The sequence below is a fragment of the Rhinolophus ferrumequinum genome, chromosome 15, assembly GCF_004115265.2.
Source record: "Rhinolophus ferrumequinum isolate MPI-CBG mRhiFer1 chromosome 15, mRhiFer1_v1.p, whole genome shotgun sequence".
Classification (NCBI taxonomy): Eukaryota; Metazoa; Chordata; class Mammalia; order Chiroptera; family Rhinolophidae; genus Rhinolophus; species Rhinolophus ferrumequinum.
The window spans coordinates 21,926,181-21,946,317 of record NC_046298.1 but is presented as its reverse complement, the minus strand read 5'-3'; the positions used below and the strand labels follow the sequence as shown (position 1 = coordinate 21,946,317).

General features: G+C 52.1%; 1 protein-coding gene across 6 annotated transcripts in view; it reads right to left on the bottom strand.

The window, feature by feature from the left end:
* Positions 1-17,409, bottom strand: part of ST3GAL2 (ST3 beta-galactoside alpha-2,3-sialyltransferase 2) — a 42,942-nt gene extending 25,533 nt beyond the window's left edge. For all 6 annotated transcript variants that reach the window (XM_033127082.1, XM_033127081.1, XM_033127083.1 and 3 more), the window contains exon 1: positions 17,138-17,409. The gene's annotated coding sequence lies outside the window, so the exon portion shown is untranslated. The remainder of the gene's footprint in view (positions 1-17,137) is intronic.
* Between the last annotated feature and the right edge of the window lie 2,728 nt (positions 17,410-20,137).

Below are 20,137 nucleotides of genomic sequence, written 5' to 3'. Positions count from 1 at the left end.
CAAAAGAAGAAAGTGCCTAGAAAAACTTGGATTCACATTCTGGCACTGCCACTTGCCAGCTATTAACCATTTAACCTCTCTGATCTGTGCTTTTATATGTAAAGTGGGACTGTCACCCATCTTGGAGGGTTTCTGTAAGAATAGGGGCATAAAGCTCCTAGATTAGTGCCTATGCTTCCAGGGTTGAGCTGACTAAGAACCAGAATTCTGTTTGTCCAGCCCCAGCAGGGGCAGCTCTTCTGGGCTGGCGCCCGATGACACTGGATGGGCCTCATGGTTCCTCAGCAGCCCCAAGCCCTCTGGCCTCCCCGGGGCCAGCGCTGCCGGGTCTCGCTCCAGAGCGTCCTTTCCTGGCTCACCACAGGCACTGCCTCCTCCCTCCTCTAGAGGCAGGCAGCCACTTCCAGGGAGGAGAGGTAGACAGCACAACCCCACCTGACCTCTCAGAGTCAGCTCTGCCCCGGTTGACCTTTAACCCCCAGGCTGCACAGAGGGGAGTGCTATGCCCATCCTGTGGCAGAGCTTGTGGGTCGTGGAGCCTGCCTGTCACCTCTTCCCCGGCTGCCACTTCACCAAATCACACAGAACAGAGGCCTGGCCTGAGCTGGTTCTAAACAGCTCGCCAAGGCCCATCCCACAGTGGCTCTCTAGCTACAGTTAGGCAGCAAGATTCTAGAAAGGACAAAGTTAATAAGGGGTTTCTCCGTAGGCCTGAAAGCCTCAGACATTAAGAGAGACAGGATACAGGTGGGAGATCCTGAAGGTAGGAGAATGGGAAACTAATCTAAATTTCTTTGGGGTCTTTTAGAGGAAGCAGAGAGTGGGATGAATGAATGGTGGCCCAAGGCAAGCCAGAGGGGAGTCTGGAGAGCTGGGGGTTCAGACCTTATCCCCAGCTCTGCCTCCCAGGGTCAGGGGCTTAGGGCCCTAGTGGTCTGCTCTGATTTCCTTTAAAGATAAGGTTAGAGCACCAGGAGGCTTGGCTATCCCTTATCCTGTATGATTCTGACCTCAGTCATACCACAGAGCTGCAGAGAAGCTGCAGGACCCTCCTTTTCCTTCTGCGCTTGTCTGCATGTCTGGGCTATGTTTGAATCTCAAGAGAAAAGCAGAGGATGTGCTCATTCAACAAATATTTATTGCCACCAGGGAGTGGCAGACAGCATGAGGGCCCCAGGCCTGTCCCTCCTTGTATAGCTGCTCAATGCCCCTTAGCACAGCCCTGCTTTCAAGGGCTTCGCAGCTCCAGCTCTGTCAAGGAGCACAGCAATGGGCACCTCTGTTTTGAGGACTGCCCCTAGCCCCTCCAGTCTGCCCACCCCCACGACTCCCTGAGGAGGGCTGCTCTTTTAAGGGTATGCCAGGGGGCCCCTGACCTCAGAGACTGGCATCCCAGATCCCAACTGTAGCCCTTTCCCTCTAAAGAGATGGGAACTGGTGGCCTATCCCAGAGGCCTTCAGAGGGGCATAACCAGCCAGAGCACTGGTGAAGGGCAGAGCCGAGGGCTTCAAGAAAAGGTGAGCCAATCCTCAATTTACAGCCCCCGTTGGGGAAAAGGACCATGCTCCCCATCAAACTCACTCTTATCAAAGGAAACTCCTTGCTCTCCTCAGAAACACAGGTTAATCCAATTCTCCTCCACGCGGGCTCCCCCAAACACATACATCCCCTCCCCCCTGGAGTGGGAGGACCAGCGTGGGTGGAAGAAAAGATTTAGAAGAGTCTCATTGCACTCCATCACCCTCACAGGAAGCGGGGTGAGAGGGAAGAGTAAATGGTTTCTCCAGGTAACCTTCAACCCTCTCTTCCCAACACATGCACCCACGGGCAGGGAATTGGCCAGTGAAAATAGAGCCAACCACACCCAGACAGGTCCCTGGCACACTCCTGCACAAGGGCGCACAGACTGAGCAGGAAGCTCCAGGGGCTGGGGGCAAAGGGCAATGCTCTCCTAAAGGAGCTGTGGCTCATACAAAATGGCAGAGAAGAGCAGGGCTTTCCCTCTCTAACTTCCAACCAGCCCTCTTTCTCCCAACCCTTGGAGAGCAAAAGCAGGAATTCCTGAATATGATCTTGCCCTCATCTGGGGGAAAGGAACAGGACTGGTGCTTCTGCTTTCCACCATTGCCCTCTCTTGAGCCTTCCCAAGCCTGGACCTGGGCAGGGGGCTCTGCACTGGGTTCTCCCCTCTCTCCAGCTACAAGCACTGGAAGGATGGCTATCCATCAGGCCTGCTAGAATCCATCAGGGGCTAATGGACAAGGGCTGAGCTAAGGTACATACAAGTCCTGCCAAAACACACCTAGGAAAGGAAGACGCTATACTTCTAGAAGCTTACAGGCCACAGTCTCTGTGGCTCAAAATCCAATCAGCCCTTGGCCCAAGTCCAGAGTTGAGGGACTCAACTTAAAACTCTAGTATCTACCCCCACATCCTCTGAGGAATGGAAGGATAAGGAGAGAGAATGCCAGGCAAGAGGTCACAACCCACCTGCCAGCACTGGGAACCTGCGTGAAAGGGGCCCAGGAGGGCTGCAGAACTGGGTCTGTGCAGTCACTGAACACGCTCAACCCAACAGGATTCCAGGCCCTCAGCAAACCACACAGCGGACCCCACTTAGTCCTGGGTGATACACTGGGATGGGCGTGGCCCACAGGGTAAGCTACAGCCCTGAGAAAGCTGACGGAACTCCTGGAATGTGAAGGTCCAGAAATGCCCCTCTCTCGGAATGCAGCAGCCCCAGTTCTGGGATTCTCCCCTCTCCCAGCCCAGCGACAAGAGGTCAAGAGCAGCACATTCACTCAGCTCGGGCTAGCATCTCACTTGACGGTGCAGGTGAGAACGAGGCTCCCCGCCATCAGCTCCAGTAACGCACCACACTTCCTCTGGGCTAATAAGACCCCTGGCTGTACCTTTTCAGTCCTCGTGCCCCAGCCAAGCCACCCAGGTGGAATGTCTGCCAAAGCCTCTGGGACCATAAAGGTGACAGCCGGGGCTGCCGGCATGGAGGCTTACTCTGCAAGGGGCAAATTTCTCTAAAGGCTCCAACCTTAATAGGGTAGGGACAGAGGGATGCAACGAGGACAACCTCCCTTTTTCCATCCATGCGGCCCACATTTCCTTGTGAGGCAGTGCTGCTTTTGGTATTTTGTGGCTTCATCTGAACATTTGGTATGAAAAGGCAGCATCGTGTGTGCTGGCAGGCAGTGGTTTGGAGCGTGGAGACCTATTTGGCTCCTGGGCACCACTTACATGCCAGACAGGACGCAGAGGCGGGCTGCTGGCTGGAAACTAAGTTTTATGGTCAGGCTCTTATCTGCTTCCTTTCTTACTTAACATTAGATGACTTCAAAGTGTTCTTTTTAAAAAACAAAGCAAAACAAAACAAAGAACACAGAACAATCTTTCCCCCAACCCATCCAAAAACTTCCATCAACCACGCCAACTTCTTATCAGTTTCTATTCTTGTGGCTCAGTGGGAGGAAGGAGCCAAGTGGGGAGACTTGTACAGTTCCTGCCAAGATCAGATGTTGGAGAAGCATCAGTCCTCCTAGGGCAGCTTGTGGGCTAAGCTGCGGTCTGAGCACTGCATCAAGAGATGGGTCCTATTACAAGGCTTACTTAGATTAAGACAGAATTCCTGTAAGGTACAGTCATGTAGGTACCAATCCCACAAAGGGCCTAGGGAAGGGGCCATACCCCCTCCCACACGTGGGTAGAGAGGAGGGTAGCACAGGTACGTGACCAGGAGGTGGACCGGCTGTCATGGAGAGAATTCATGGTGGTATGACTGGCAGAAGGGCGTACAGAGGCATGCTGGCCCTAGAGGTAGTGTCTCCAGTGGAGAGTATTCTGAAAACCCTGGAAACAAACCAGTTAGCCTGTGCTTTGTGAGCCAGACTGTTTCTGTTTTTCATACAACCTATCTTTAGCTTTCTTTTGTTCTTTTATACTTAGTCATTTGGAAACTAAGTATTTTGGAGACATCAGACTGTGGCAGTGATGCTAATGGAAACCCAAAGGTGTCTGCATCCGTGTTTGGACCCGGAGATTAAAGGGAAGCAATGTGTCCTCTCTCCCCCAGGAGTCGAGGTAGAGAAAAGCGAAGTAAAAGGATGGAGAAGCCCAGAGTCAGCATCTTGCTCAGTTGCTGTGTCCTCTGGATGTCATTTTTCCAACAGAGACCTTGGAAGTTCCAGTTAGAAGCCCTAAGCCCGTGCCCAGTCTGGTGTCATGGGGTAACTTCCAGCACCAGCCCCGCTAGTGGCTTTGGGAAGCACTCCTGCCGTTCCCTCGCTTTTCTAGTGTTCAGCTCCAGGAGGCAGAGAGCAGGTGAACTGGAGAGGCCAGCGGCCCGGATGGGCCATGCCCAGCACACACCTGCTTTCATTCCTGGCTGAGAAATCCTCCTCTTCATGGAGGAGCTGATAATATGCCATGACTGACTCAAGCAGGGCCCCTGAGAGGAACACATATCCCCAAGGTTGCTAAGTAACCCACTTCACCACCTCTGAAAAGTGGCAATATCAGTCACTGTGAGTAGGCACACAGGGAGCCTTCCTCTTGCACTGCCTCTGACCCTCACCCCCAGGTGAAGGGAGCTAGGGGAGGATGGGCGGCAGCAAGGAAGCCTCCCAGCACCCTTCTCAAAGAGTGCTGCATCCTCCTGGAGCTGGCCTAAGTTATACATTGCCGGCTAAGAGGACGTCCATCATGACACACATGGGGGGACGTGGAGGGAAGAAATACACGGACCAGGGTCCATTATGGAAGTCCCTAGGGAGTGGTCTCTGTTGTCTGGCTTTATTATGTATCTTGGGGTTACATGGGATGGCAAACATAACGGTGCTTGTTGGGGCTGTGCAGGGGTGGCCTGGGGGCTTTAAGAGGTGGGGCCCAGGGCCTGCTTTCAAGCCCTTGGCCTTCCTGGTGAGACTGGGGCACCCCCACTCCACACTTGCCTACTGTATGAGTTAACATTTTATAGTGAACTCTAGACTAAACCCACAGGACCTCAATTCCAGGACTGGCTCTACGATGTGACAGTTGTGTCTCTGGGGAAATCATACCTCTCTGGACCTCAGGTCCTCCACCTTTAAAACGAGTGTGATAATGCCTGCCCTACTTCTCTCAGTCTCTGCCAAGATGAAATAAGCGATGACTATGAGCTGCAAAACACCATGTACCCGAGGTCCCATCAAGTTGCAGCCTCACAGAGAAGGAAGAGGGAGGGACAAGAGCAAATACTGTGGCTAAGCTTAAGGGAACAGGGTGGTCTGGTCCAGGCTGACTAATCACTTAGAACACGGCCCCAGACAGAAACAGGCAGACCAGGGGGCCTCTGGGAGCCGAGCAGGAGGGGCAGACAGAGCATACTGGTCAGTTTGAGCTGGCAGACAGTTCAGGAGAGAAGACTGGCTGTCAGCAAATATCTGAAGGGCAGGAGGAAAGATGGCTGAGGAGATGGTCAAAATGAAAAAGGAATTCAGTCCCAAACTTGGAAGAGCCCTACCTTACTTCCTGGGTACCGAGGAGTTGGTGAGGACTGCCTGCAAGTTTCCAGAACCTCCAGCATCCTGTTAATATATAATTCACACTCTCAAGTAGCCCAAGGACCCTCACGGGGACAGCTTTCTCTTTCTGGACCAGAGGACCACCCAAGGCAAGAAGTGTGTGTCAGACTGAACTTAAGGTCTCCTCTTGCTAAGTTGGAGGCTCGAAGCCTAGAGCTCTTTCTACAACACCTCATTCCTAGCTCTGCCAGCCTGGATCAAATATCTGGACCCTCACAAATTGGAAGTGATGAGAACTGAGGCCAAAATCATGCTATTTGTCGACCTGTACCTGAAACTGGCACCACTGTCCCGGGCATTCTCTTCCAAGGGAAAAGACAGAGGGGTACCAATCTCCCTAGCAGGAAACACTCCAACGTAATCCAGAAAGCTCAGCCGCCCTGGAGCTACATCCTTATCCGGGCCCCAGCAGGAAACACACAGAGGAGGGTAAGCATTCAGGAAGCCAAGATGATAGGAGAAATGGAGAGGGGACAGAGGCAGCATCTTGCAGAAGCCAGCCGAACAGGACCACTGCCGCCTGTTTACTGGGACTGGCTGAAGTCACAGTGAGTGTCCCCCCATGTCAGGCAGACCCTTGCATAACACCAACCACCATGCAGATGGGCCACCACGAGGAACGGACCATTTGCCATAACCTGCCTGTGTCAGCTCTTTGTCTTGCAGCCCAGCAGATGAATGACTTCTTGTGGATGGCAGCCAGGGTGCTGAGGGGGCTCCTCCCTAAAAGATGCCATTTCATTCTGGAAAAAGCCCCTATCCTGCAAGTCAGATGACCTAGGTTTTGGTCTCCATTCTTCTATCTATTGGTTTGAGAATATCAGGCAAATTTCTCAACCTCCACTTCCTGATCTGTAGATGGACTGACTCAATGAATCCAAGTTCCGTTCTGCATTCTAGCGTTTAGTTTTTAACAAGGTAAATTAATAAATGGCAATAGATCCTTATTAGTTTTTCTATAGTGGTGTTTCTGACATATGAGTCTTACCAGGAGCTACGAAAGGTTTCTAAGGGTCCAAATGCACACCTAGCACTGCCTGCTGCCTCAATACATGACGTGTTTAGATTGGACAATATCCCGTTTTCCTTTGGGGAACAATCTCTATGCCATGAAGCCCAGGCCTGAACAACCAGAGCACTAAATGCACTCAGCCACAGTACCAGGTCTGAGGTTGGGCATGGACCCCAAATCCAAGTGCACCCAGACTCCTGTGGGAATCCTGGGAAGGGATACTGGGAGGATGGAGGCCTGCAATGGGGGCAAGTGACTTCTACCACGTTATCATGTTTCCCCGAAAAATAAGACCCAGCTGGATCATCAGCTCTAACGCGTCTTTTGGAGCAAAAATTAATATCAGACCCGGTCTTATTTTAATATTAAGACCGGGTCTTACATAAGACCGAGTCTGATATTAATTTTTGTTCCAAAAGACGCGTTAGAGCTGATGGTCCGGCTAGGTCTTATTTTCGGGGAAACACAGTAGGAACTGAGTGTCGTCACCATAGAGAAGGGCAGAGTGAGCTGGATGTGGTTTGAGCCCCTTATTTTCCCTGCATGAGGCCAGTCACACCCTCAGGTATGAGTCAATGGGTTCCCTTTTATCAAAGCGTACCCTGAGTTGGATTTTTGGCCTTTGTAATTGAAGAAGTTCAACTAATACAAACTTGCACACATGTATAACCAGTTTTCATTTCATTTAAAAGAATTATAAAAAGCTACTTATGGTATCGCTTGTTTTCTGATGCAGAAAGGCTGCCCTAAACTTGTCCCTAAAACCCTGTTCTTGATAGGTCAACCCAGCTCAGAGGCCCACCGAGCCAAAGGAACAGAAGTGGTTCTGGGCTTCCCAGCAGTGGTTCAGTTCTGGCCAGGACCCAAGTCCATCTCCACCCAGGGACACTGCCCAGACGTGCAGATAGTGAGGGAAGTGCCAACGTGCACAGCCTTCCGGGGTGGCCTGGGGTCAACACTTCGTACCATCAGAGTCCCCTCGCCACGGGGCAGGCTCAGCAAGGGAGGGCACCATGCCGTTTGCTGCCCAGCCTGGCCCTGAACCGGCTGAAGCAGTCAGGGAAAGAGAAGATGCCCCTGGACATGGAATGCAATGGGAAGTCAGGACCCTAGTTCCATTCCTCGTCTGGCAAAGGATTTGGGGGGAACCCTTTTTAAACCTGTCTCTCAACCTGTCAAGAGTCATATCTGGCTTTGCAAATGATGCCAGACATTTCTCCTGAACTCCAGACCCATCTATCCCACACATTTCTGGATGCTACCCCTAGATGATGTATCTTAGAGGTACCCCAAAATACTGGGTACCTCTAACCTGCCCCAAACCAAACTCATGCATGCTCTAAGCCCACCCAAAACCAGTCCTCTTTCTGTATTCCCAGTTTCTGGGAAAGGACATCATCTATCCAACCCTGAATTCTGGGAGTTATTTATGCCCCCTCCTTCCTTCGGCCTCCCTGATTTTTACCACCTAAATCACTCATCTTCCTATTTCTCTCCATGTCTACCACCATCACGCTATCCAAGGAACTGTCATCCTTCACCTGGTTAGCCCCCTAGCTGCTAAAGTCCCAGATCTACTAAAGAGACCCCTCTGATTCATCTTCCACAGCAAGGCCAAAGCGACCTGCACAAATCCCATCAGACCCCACCTTCCCTGCTCCCAGTGAAACAGCGGACATCCTACTGCTCTGGGGCAAAGGTGAGACTCCCCAAATGCTCCGTGTACCCAGGTCTGGCTGGCTGAGCTGCAGGGTGACCCTGAGACCAAAATATACCAGGCAGTCCTGGGAGTTGCTGCTCAGCCCTGAGCCCTGGCCCCACCCTAGTGGCTTCCCATCTCAAGGTCAGGTTCAGAATTGGCTCGGTCTTGCCAGAACTGACCCTCCCCCAGTGCAGACCTCATCTGACCACACATAGGAAGGGAGCTGGTGGCCAAGCCGGGGAAACCCAGCTGGGCTGAAGCCAGGGCCTGTATTTCAGGAAGGAGAGAAGATAGAGCGAGAGCAGTGACACAATAGACTGTCAGTGTCTGTGGGGCCGGCTGAGAGAAGGCAGCTGTCGGGAGGATAAAACTCAAGGAGTCTGTCTCCTCCCTCTTATCAGACTGACCCTTGGCAGCCTGCAGCCTGTGGAGAACAGTCATTAACAACCCCTCTCACACTTCCTGCAAGCACAGTCCTGTGACCAGCCCAGCCCATGGCGGAAAGCCTGCACCTTCCTCCCTGCCAGGGGGGACCTTTGAGCCCCTCCCTGGGTCAGACCCCCATTCCCATCCTGCCCCTCCTTATTGGGCAATGATCCAAGTTTCTTATGCTCTGCCCAAACTGGTCTCCTGAAGGTCCCCAGTCGTCTTCTGCCCTTTCAGTTCAGGCCTTTACACCCTTTCCATGGCCTTCTTTTCTCTCCTCTTTTCTCTCCTCTACTATGAAACCCTACCCCGCTACCCCACACCCGCTTCCAGGCCGTGTTCTCAATTTCTAGCCGAACTGCCAGTGTCTGTGCTACTGACCTGGCCCTTCCTGTGATCAGCCTGTAATCCCACCTCCCACCCTTGGCTTTGGGAAAAACCCTGGCAAGAGCAGAGCCCAGGGTATATGGGGGTGGAGGCTCTGGGAGCAGAAATGGGAACCTTACAAACAGTCACTCCAGGGCCTAACCATTGGTCAGTGGAGGGAGGGAGGAATGTGATGAGAGACCAGATGGATTTTTTTCTGCCTGAACCCAGGACAGAGACAGAGTAAGGGCTGAGGGGATTAGGACAACGGGAGGCCTGGGGACAGCTCCCTTGACTGCAGGAACCCAAGTTCTCCAGAGAGACCAGAGCAGGCTGGCTGCTGTTCAGTGCTTCCAAGAAGGTTAGGAGAAAGGTGAAACTGATTCCCATGGGCGTATGGACTGCATGGTGGCATCCTGTGCCCCCAGCACTACCTCTCCTCTCAGGATATGGCATTCCTCTGGGTCTATCAATGGTTTGAGAGTGGATCCCTGAACAGGTTTTCAAATTCTATATTCACAGATGAGGACTATGAGGCCCAGAGAAGGGCAGTGACTTGCCCTGAGTCACACAGCATCCATCCCCCTGTGGGTAGCTAAGGCAGCAAGAACCCTGTCTGCATCCAAGCAGACTGGGCCCTGGACTGTGAAAATGGAGTGGTCCCCTAATTAAACAAGCTGTTTCACTTTGCAAGAGCCAAACAGCGCTGCCCCTGAGGCTTGTGGGCCCTTGGCCAGTGCAGGCCTTACCCTGGTCTCGCTGGCTGCCAACAGAGGGGCTGCTGGCTTCTCTCCTGTTTTGCACAGGATGAATAGCAGGGCAGGCCCACAGATCCAGTCCAGGATGGGCAGGAATCACTAGGATGGACAGCCTGAGTGAAAGAAGACACCCTCCAAAATACCTTATCCAGGTCTGAAGGGAGATGAGGTATCATCTGTGTTCAGCACAGGAAATGCCACTTGAGATTTAAATTCGCATTCATCCTAGAAGTTTGCTCACTGCTGCTTTAGGGTCAAGTGTCAATTGCTTTTGAGGCACTGAGGAAATTCCTTCATCAAAGAGCTGCCACTTTGGTCTTAGGCTGCACCTCCCTGATGTAAATTGTTTACCCTGCTCCCCATGTCACAGCGTCTTCTTGTCTAAGGAAGTATCAACATTAGCTCCAACACTGGGAGAGCCTGAACGGGGTCCTCATTCCTCCCTTCGTCCCTTAGGGCTTTCCTATCTCTCCCTACATGTAGTACCGGGCAGAAGCTTGACAGGCGTGGGTTCGGGGAAATACCAAGTCCTCTAGGACTGGACGGAACAGAGAAAAGGCCAACCCCTGGAAACTCCCTGGTGGCCTGGCAATCCCACACTCATACGTCTCCCCAAAGAACCCAAGAGAGACAGGCACCAGGAGGAGTTCAGAGGCTCTCAGCCCTCCCCTGCCTGGTCCACACAACCTCCGCTTTGGCTGCTGTTTCGTCTACGTGCCCAGCCAACAGACTCAGCACAGGCCTGCAGAGGCTTTCATTTCCTCCTAATGCTGGTTCCAATTCACCATCAGTACCAAATGATTGGTATTTTGTCTGTAACTGAACTCGGGTGGGAATGAAGGTCACGGGGGAACTCCACTTATGGAGAGGGGAGATTCAAAGTTCTACCTTACCCATTCAGGGCTTCCACCTTTAAAAAGACAGTCACATGCCCCTGAAGGAAAAGCTGGCCTGAGGATGGTTTTCAACACCCTATTCCAGAACTATTTGTTTTGTTTTAATATTACTATTATACAAATAAAAATTTAGCATTGATATCAAAATAAAGAAATGACCCTTTCAAACCCAAAGGAACCCTGCAAAGAAGGAAGGAGGGAATAGGAGGAGAAGAGGGGGATTTGTGAGGGCTGGCAGGAGCAGGAGGGGGCATCTCCACCCCATTCCCCAGTTTCTTCACCTATGCCTCTTCCTGCAATCACCTCTCAGCTTCCCCTTTTCACTACCCCTCCAAATTCCCTTTAGCCACACAAATAAATAACTTGTTAATTTGTCTTCACCAGAGTAGTTCCCTCTAGACCAATTAGCTATTTGTGTCTGTTGCTGATTTTCTTCCTCAGAAGGCTGCAGATCTGCTCAGGCTGGGCGGTTGTTGCCTGCCTGCAGCGTTCAGACTTTACAGCTGAAGGACTCCAGGACAGAAAGAGCACAGCAGGGTGAGGACTGCTCTCTGGGGTCCCTGGGTCATGCCCTGACACCTCAGGGCCCTTTGCCTTTGCCCTGCAAGGCGGCCCATTTGGGAGCCCATTTGGGAGACCCATTTGGGAGCCCATTGGGTCACACCCTGACCACACAGAGCTGGGACTGCTTTTTGTGTTCCCATCCTGATCCTGGAGAAGAAGAGGACAGAAAAGGGAAAAGGATGCTGCTAATGAACAAAGATCATAACCCAAGAAGAAATGAGAAAAGGAGAAGAGGACAGAGAACAAAGCCCATCAAGGCAGGAGGCTCACGAGCTGCTAGCTCCCCTCCCACCTCAGCAGCCAGAGGGGTGAGGCCAGTAAATCCTAACCTTTCAGGGCTTCCTCATTTACAAAGAAGTCACATGCCCCTGAAGGAAGAAGCTGAGCTGAGGATGTTTTTCAACATCCCATGCCAGAACTATTTGTTGTGTTTTACTATTACTATTATACAAATAAAAATTTAGCATTGATATCAAAATAAAGAAAAATTACATTTTTCTCTATATTTCCCTTGTTCCTGGCTCACTTATTGTACATGGTAGTATGCCATTCATAGATGGCAAAATATCAAGTACATTTGAATGCCAACAGCTGGAATTGAGGGGAACAGTCCTTTCCATCCCAGGAAGATGACCTTCTGTCTGAGAATCTGTGGGGAATCAAGTGCCTTCAGCAAAGCTCCCCCTGCCCCACTCCAGCGAGGACCCTGCGCCCTTCCTCCCATTCCTGTGACAGGAAACTTCCCTGGTTCTCAGCTAGAAAGCTGGGGTGGCCCAAAGTCCAGCCCATGCCCTCAGCCTTAGGAGAGATCTGCAACGGCAACACGAAAGCTCGATTGACAATATGTTGTAATTACAATAATGAGTTATAAATGAGCACCACAAAGTACTCTAGAATGGCTGGTTAGGGACACACACACATACACACAGGTGTCCCTGATGAGCATGGCATGACTGGGGGAAAAAGCCTGTTTTCCCCAGATAGCAAGCAAAGTTCAGACCCTCTCCTTACTTAGGAAATGTCACATGGAGATGTTTGCCCCAATAGTTAGCAAAGACTTATTGTCAACAAGCCTTCTGAACTCAAAGGGCGGAAAACTTAAGTTTCCAGAGAGCTGGGCCAAGGTCTTTTAGTTGGCAAGGGCTTCAGTAAGTGGAACACATATCCGTGGGGGACATTGGGACATGGGAACTGAAAGCAGGAAAGAAGCCCACCCCAGGCTGAAGTGTCAGGAGACAGAAGAGTGAGGAGCAGGCATGCTGAGCCTGGCCCCCAAAGCTGCAGCTGCTTTGGGGATGTACAGAGCTCCTGGGGCTTTGGGGCCCCACCTCCCCTAGGCTGAGGCCTCAAACCTCAGGCAGCTTGGAGTCAGGAGGAATGAGCTCATCAGGATTGTGCTGTCAGCATCCTGTACGCAGCTCCTCCAAAGTACGGACGCATCATCTTCTCCTGCAAACTCTTCCTCCCCCAGACTGGCCCATTTCAGCTAAAGGAAGCAACCCCATCACCCAGACACTGAAATGTCAAACCTCATCAAGTGTCGGTTCCAGATGATGATATCTACTTTCACAATCTCTCTAGAATCAGTCCCTTCTTTTCCATTCCTACTGCCAAGTTCCAGCCTTCATTAGGTCTCACCTGGACCCTACTTTCCATTCTTCCCCTCCCTTCTTTTTTGTCCCCTCTGATCCGGCCAAACCCTGCTGTCAATCTGCCCTCTGCCTGCTCAGAAACTTGACAGAACTAAGTACTCCTCTTTGCCACCTGCCAATTCAAGTCCTTGCCTAGCACCTTTCTGGACTGATCTCTTGCAGTACCCATTTCCTCCTTTTCTGGGAACTTTAGTTTTCAGATACAGTCTGAGCGGGGCTGCCTACATGCCACCAGCCCTTTCCTGACCAAGAGAGGGGTCATGGTCCAGGCTGAGCCAACCAGGCATTTCCTCCCTGGGAAGTGAATTCCAAGCTGTGATGACAAAATTACTGAACACAGCTGGAGCAGATTTACCCTGGCGACAGTGGTACACTGAAGAGACTGGCCTTTGGTTCCTGTCACACCCACTCCAAGACTCTGAGGGGACCTGGGTCCTGAGTCATCTCTCTGACCCATAGCCTTCCAAGGAAATTCTCTCCTGCCAAAGTCAGCTATGTTGTTGCTTGTAACCAAACAGGATTTCCTCATTGCTTTTTGAAGTATCGTTCCTAAGCTCTACCCAAAAGGGAAAATTCCCTACAAGTGCCGGGATGGCCCCTCTCTGCACGTGTTAGCCTGCACACCCCTCCAGCCCACGGGCACTGCTGGAACTCTACCTGCCCCCTCAGGGCCCAACCCAGGCCTCTTCTGAACCCTCTACAGGGATAACTTCTACGTCCTTCAAACCTACAAGCCTCTGGCTGTCCCTTCTGTGTACTTGTCTTATCTCCCCCCCAGGGGACAGGGACTGTCTCCTCCATATTACCCAGCATAATTCCAAGCTCAGTCAAATTCACCCGGCTCTGGGGACAGACAACCCGAAGGACAATTACAGGTTTGCGGGGCAAGGCAGACAGTGAGTGACAAAGAGCATGGGTGTGACATCAGAAAGACCTGAGTTTGAATTCCTGGTTCTCCAATTACTAGCTGTCTGAGTTTGGGCAAGTCTCAAAAGTTCTGTAAGTCTCAGAACAACAATGCCAACCTCACAACGTTGCTATGAGGATTTGATGAGCTAATACGTGAGAGCATCTAGCATGCTCCCTGGCTAGCAGTAAGCATTCAGTAAAAAGCAGCCATTATTCTAGCTGTTAGTAGCTACTGGTTTAGCACAAGCTCTGTGAGAAGGTTGGAATCAGGAGTCCTGGGGCTTGCTGTGCGACCCACATGTGCATCTCTCGGTTCCCCAGGAAACCTTACGTGGGTCTAGACCTGCCTTATAAGCCTGAAAAACAACAGGTGGAAAATGCTTTGGAAAGTAAAAGCACAATGTAAGGGGGTCCTCCCACTTTTCTAAATTTCAGAGCTCCCCAGGCATCCTGTCCAGTGTGTGGCCGTGGCAGGACTTCACTTTGCAGGTATCCCAACCTGCTGGGTCTGAGACAGGGACACGGCAGGTGAGGGCCTGGTCCAGCGTCTGCTTCAAGACCACGCAACCACCCCTTTTCCAAAGCCCTGGTTCCTAAATGTTCTGCTTTTGTGGGACCTTCCTTCAAATAACCATGGGGCAGTGTCTGCTATGTGGTTACAGCGGGACTGGGGGTTCAGGGACCACAAGTCACCCCTACCATTAACCTAGCCAAAACTGGGCAGCATGAGATTGAAAGGAAAAAGGCAAATACAGCGCAGCTGCCAGAGTAAGACTGGGTGGGGACGCGAGGTGGAAGGAAGTCTCTCATAAGACTTTACATCTGCCTGGATTAATCTCCCAAGCAACGACGGATGGCTCCAAACCAGGGGTTCTCAAAGTGCTATCTCCAAAGTACTGGGCAGAAAAGCAAATTTTAGGCCCCATCCACACCAGCTGAATCAGAAAACTCTGCTGAGTGGGGACCAGCAATCTGTGCCTTAAAACAGCTCTCCAGGGGATTCCGATATCTGGTCAAGTATGAGGTATCCTACCCTAAATCTTTAACCATAAGACCCTCAACTATTTACTGAACACCTACTATGTGCTAAGGACCAAACTGGGTTGTGTCATTTCACAAATAAGGATACATTTGAAGAACTTCCACAGTCTAACGGGAGCCAAAATCAAGAACACAAATACACAAGGCGGGACGTGGTATAGAACAAGGCAAAGGAATCAGTTTTCCAGACCTCTCCCCAATCCCCTACACCTCAGATCTATTCTTGCCAGTGACTGGGGAAAAGAGAACACAGTTCTGGGAAAAACCCACCCCTGCTGCTCTTTTGGACTCCTCCATCACAGGTAGTTTTCTTAAGAGTGATTCTTGCCCTGAGGCATGTCTTGGGTCCAGAAGCTTGGCAGGTGGGGAAAGGCTCCCATGAGGCCACACCCATTTATTCCTAGAGGCTTGGAAATTGGCCCTATCTGGGGTTCGGGCTCAGAAAGTTCAGAGGGCTGTGAGCATGCCACAGCACATCACAGCAATGCATTCCCAGGCAGGGTCACTCCCTCAAGCTTGCACGCGAGTGTGCAGATGCAGACATACACACATACACACACACACACACACACACACACACACACAGACAGTTGGCCCCCTGGCCTCCCTTCCTCCATTCTCAAGTTACAAGGTTAAAGACATCCTATTCACAGCCAAAGGGGCGGGATGAAAAAAGGGGTGCTGAAGCAGGGAACCATCTGGTTCAGATCAAGATTGCTCATTCAGGACCCCAAGAACTCCCAGAGCCTTCCCCGCCCTCTTCATGGCTCAGATTTCCTTCCCTCCCTCCCCCGACTTCCCACTGGGAAACTGAGGATTGGGCTAGAAAGGGACAACCCAAAGGCAAATCTGTCGAAGGAAGACAAGAAAACAAAAAAATGAATTATACAGGCAAGTCTGTGCCACCTCTTTGAGCCCTGGTTCCCTTTTCCCTTCAAATCCTGAACATAAGGACTAAACTTGAGATCACCGCCTACAGACACTGTGCCTTCCTCCAGAGCTCAGGGCACCTGGCAGGCAGCCTTCCCTGAACCGGGAACCCCCTCCAACTTTAGCAGCAGAAGCAAGATGAAGCTTAGGGGTGTGGTCTCCCAGCCTACTCTTATGCTACCATCTCCACCAAGGCAGGAGGTTCCCTCCATCTCAGAGGGACTTCAGAGACCACCAGAAGAAGGGCCAACCAACCAGCTTCTAGGCAACTGTCCCAAAGACAAGATGGGAGTGTGAGTTACTGGCCAGTAATGACTGTTCCCCTGAAGCCCTTTGGCAGCTTTGGCTGCAAGAGGCTGCCAGTCCCTTTCTGCCACCAGCACCTCTCTCTCCCCTTCCTCCCACACCACCCTAGACTGTTCTACAGTGCTTTACACAGCTGTAAAGCAAGAAGCGAGATGGGAGATGGATGCGGTTAGCAAGAAATACAAATCGAAAGGTTAACTTGAGCAAACAAGAAATGGGTGGGTGACTCTCTACAGGTAGGGAGAGCCAGAGGTGGGATACTGGAAGCAGGAAGGGGAAACAGAAGTGGTAGAAAACTAAAGGGGAGACTAAAGTGAGCTCAGCCCAGAGCTGCAGCAGGGGGCTGGAAAGTTTGGTCCAGTCACAGACAAATGACTGGAGAAAAGAAATGACTATTCCATTCCAAGGCATGGGCTCAGACCAGCCCCCACAGGTCTGGGGCATGGCCTTGGCCAAGTTCCTGGCTTGTGCGGTGCCTCAGTTTCTCCAAAGGTAAGGAGGTCAAGCTGTTAGGTCTTAGCAGAGAGAACTGGGCCACTGGGGGTGGCTAGGAGGCAGTGCCAGGTGGGGGAAAGAGGAGAGGTGCTGATGGTGCAAAGACAACCTCTGGCCAAGAGGAGCGAGTCAGGAGTCTCCAGATAGTGCAGAGGCCGGGAGCGCGCGGGGTTGGGGGTACGAACTAGGTAGTGGACTGGAAGCCGGGACTGGGGCAGGGAGTGCTTCCCAGGCTGGACTGGGGTCTGCCACCAAGCAGTCGCGTCTGGAGGGCTGGGAGCAACATAATGTGCAGAAGCAGAAGGCGGGGATGGGGACTGAGGCCAATACAAGCGGACCTCCGCCGCATGGGGGGAGCTCTGTGCCCCGACCCGGGGGAAGTTGTCCGGGTGGACAGGGCCAGTCTGGGCCATTGGGCCGAGCCAGTTGCCGGCGCAGAGGGGGTTCGGAATAGCTAGGGGCCCGGGGCGCCTCGCATTTCGCCCGCCCTCATCCCGCCTGCGCACCTCAGTCAGCCCTGGGCGCCGCGCGGGCCATGCTCGCCGATCCTGCCGCCGCCTCCGCCCGTGCAGAAAGCCGCCGCAGCCGCCGCCGCTGCCGCCGACGTCCGGACCCGTTAGCTCCGCGTCTCCCTCGTCCGCCCGCAGCAGGCCAGTCCCGCCCTTGCCGGCCCTGCCCTACCGGAGCGAGCCGCCACCGCCTCAGCCCGGCCCCTCCCCCCACCCCAGCCCAGCTAGAAGGGAAGGGTGGGGGAAAGGGGGGCGACTGCCCCCTCCCCACTCACATCCTCCGGGGCTCTCCCCTACCTCCCCTTTCCGTACGCTCGCGGGCATGCTGGGATGTGGAGTCCAGCCTGCGCTGAATCAGTAGGGCTACCCCGCCTCCAGGACTACCACACCCAAAAGACAGCGCGCACGCCCTAGGGATTGTGGGCTTTGTAGTTCATCCAGGGCTCAGGGGGTCTACAACGCAGGAGGGGATGGTGGTGGTAGTTGAGGGGGAAATGGGAAATCTCCGTTCCCAGGAATCTGGGTTCCCCGCGTATGAAACATAGATGTGAGCTGTGTGATGCCCCGGGCCCAGGTAGAATACCTGAATTCCCAGGAAAGTGCAAACTAATCCAGGATGCCTCTCAGACGCAGCTGTAGCCAGCTGCGGCCGAGCCGGAGGGAGGAGAAGCCTCCGCCCAGCGAACCGCACCCCGGGTACCGTTTTCACTCGCGCCCGCGAAGAGCCATGACCTGAGGCCAGCTTGGCTTCATGCCCGGACTTTGCAAGCCGAGCTGTGGCGGGGCTGCTCCATCCAGGCCAGAGGAGAGACAGCTCCGGGAGCTGCGTGGGTGTGGGGTTTTCCCTACCCGAGAAAAGGAAGCGAATGTGTCTGAGTTTCCTGGTGCGCTCACACGCTGGGGCACCTTCTCTTTCCAGTCTCACGCTTCTGTTAGATGCCCTTAGCTCCCTACTGTTTAGAGTAAAGTGCACACGTTTTCCATGTCTTCTTTCCCCACTTCCAAACCTAGCTGAAATGCTCTATGAAGCTCCATGTCGACCGTAGTTTCACCCTCTAAGCTTCCCCTCTGGCTTACAGGGAAGGCCTGTAAGTCAGTGGTTCTCAAACTGGCATGTCGTAGTTCTACTGGAGAGCTAGTTCAAACATAAATCGCTGCCCCCACCCTCAGTTTCTGTTCCATCAGCTCTAGAGTGGGCCTGATAATTTGCATTTCTAGCAAGTTCCCAGGTGCAGCTGACAACTGCTGGTCTAGGGAACCATTTTGAGAACTGCTTCTGTTGGTGTTTGTTAGGTAGAGTCGCTCTCCCCGCTCCACCCCCCCCCACCCCACCCCACCCCTGCCAGGAACTGGTATTTAGTATCAAAGTCCTATTTGATGTCAACTATTGGGTAGAGTTCTGACAGGGTCAGCTCAGTAGAATCTGCTGCCTCTGGGTTAGCTCTGACCTAAAACAGGCAGGGGAGTGCGAGGTGGGGAGGTGGAATCCTGATTTGTCAGGTATCTAAGGGTGACCCTCAGATCTACCCATTAGACCCTCCTTTCCACCGGCTGTCCTGATATTATGGGAGCTACAGACCTCTGAAGAGGAAACGTGGTGACTATCATCCTCAACCATGATCTCAGACTCTTCAGCTGTGAGGTGACAAAGATTTTTTGCTTGACCGGCTCCTCTGAGATCTCTTCTCCCATAGGCCTGAACCTTGGCTTCTAAACACTACACTCTCAATACAAATTATTTCACCACCCTCCTCCCTCTACATTAAAAGACTTAAACACAGTAACAAAGTTTCTAACAGCTCAAGGTGACATCCTTAGGTTGACCCTAGACCTCTTTAAAGAGCCTGCCTGATAAACCTCAAGGCTGCCAAAATTTTACTGTTTGTTCTAGCAACACCTGGTGACAGCCCCTAACTACCCCTTCTTAGAGCATTTATTAGAAAGGGCTAACAATTGTGACCCCTTCCACTGTCCCTTTGAGATATATATGTCTCCTACAACCCAGGAGTGTCTTTCCCAAGGACCTGAAAGCCATTCCTACCAGGAAGGATAGGGCCTCTGTCTCCCAGCCTCTGTGGGAGGATAGAGTCCTAACTTCAGTAATTGCCAGATAATAGTCGCAGCTGGCCTTGTCAGCAGTTACACTGACCAACCCTTTGTCATTTTTCACCTCCCTGACTCTACCAAGCCCCTTCTCACCTCTCTCTGTACTCCCTCATTCTCTGTTTAAAATGCCTGGTTACCTATGGACAAGTCCAAGTTGAGTTCAGTTCACTCTGGACCCTCTTTCCAGAGCAAAGAGGATCTTTCGTATTGCAATAGTTATTAGTGGTTAAAATCTGTCCTTACCACTTTAAATAGTACCTGGCTTTGTTTATCTTTGACAAACAGGATATCAGCTCTGAGTCCTGGGGGCCCAGGCTGTAGCCTTGCTCCCTGTCCACCAAGGGCCAAAAGGATGGTTAAGTTCTCCCTAGGTCCTTGGGCAAGTAGCCAAGTGGCCACCAGAGGCATTGAACCCTAAGGTTGACTCTAGAATACTTTTCTACTTCCTTAGATTTTTGTCCCTGTCACAGGCTGTGGGAGGCTAAGTGATCCACATGCCACCCTACGGTCTGCTAACAAAACCAGCTGCCAGGCCTTTTCTGCAAGGCCTTTGCCTCTGCTCCTGAGTCTCGTGCAATGGCAACATTCCTTCACAGGTAGAAGGTAAATGAACCTTTTTGAGTTTACGTCCACCTCCAAAATATCTGTTAACAGATTATTCAGGGAGAATTAAGATACCCTTTCATGGGCCGAACAGAGAGACCCTTTCTATCCCTCAGCTCCAATAGGAACCCCCATCATCACCCTCACTACTTCCCAATTAGATGTTACGTTGGTTTACCCATTTTCCCTTGCGGGTTGTGCTTTCTCATCTTCTCCACCCATCCAAATTCAACCTGACTGTCCAACGTCTACCTTGAGTTTTCCTTCCTCCAGAAGGTTCTCCCCAGT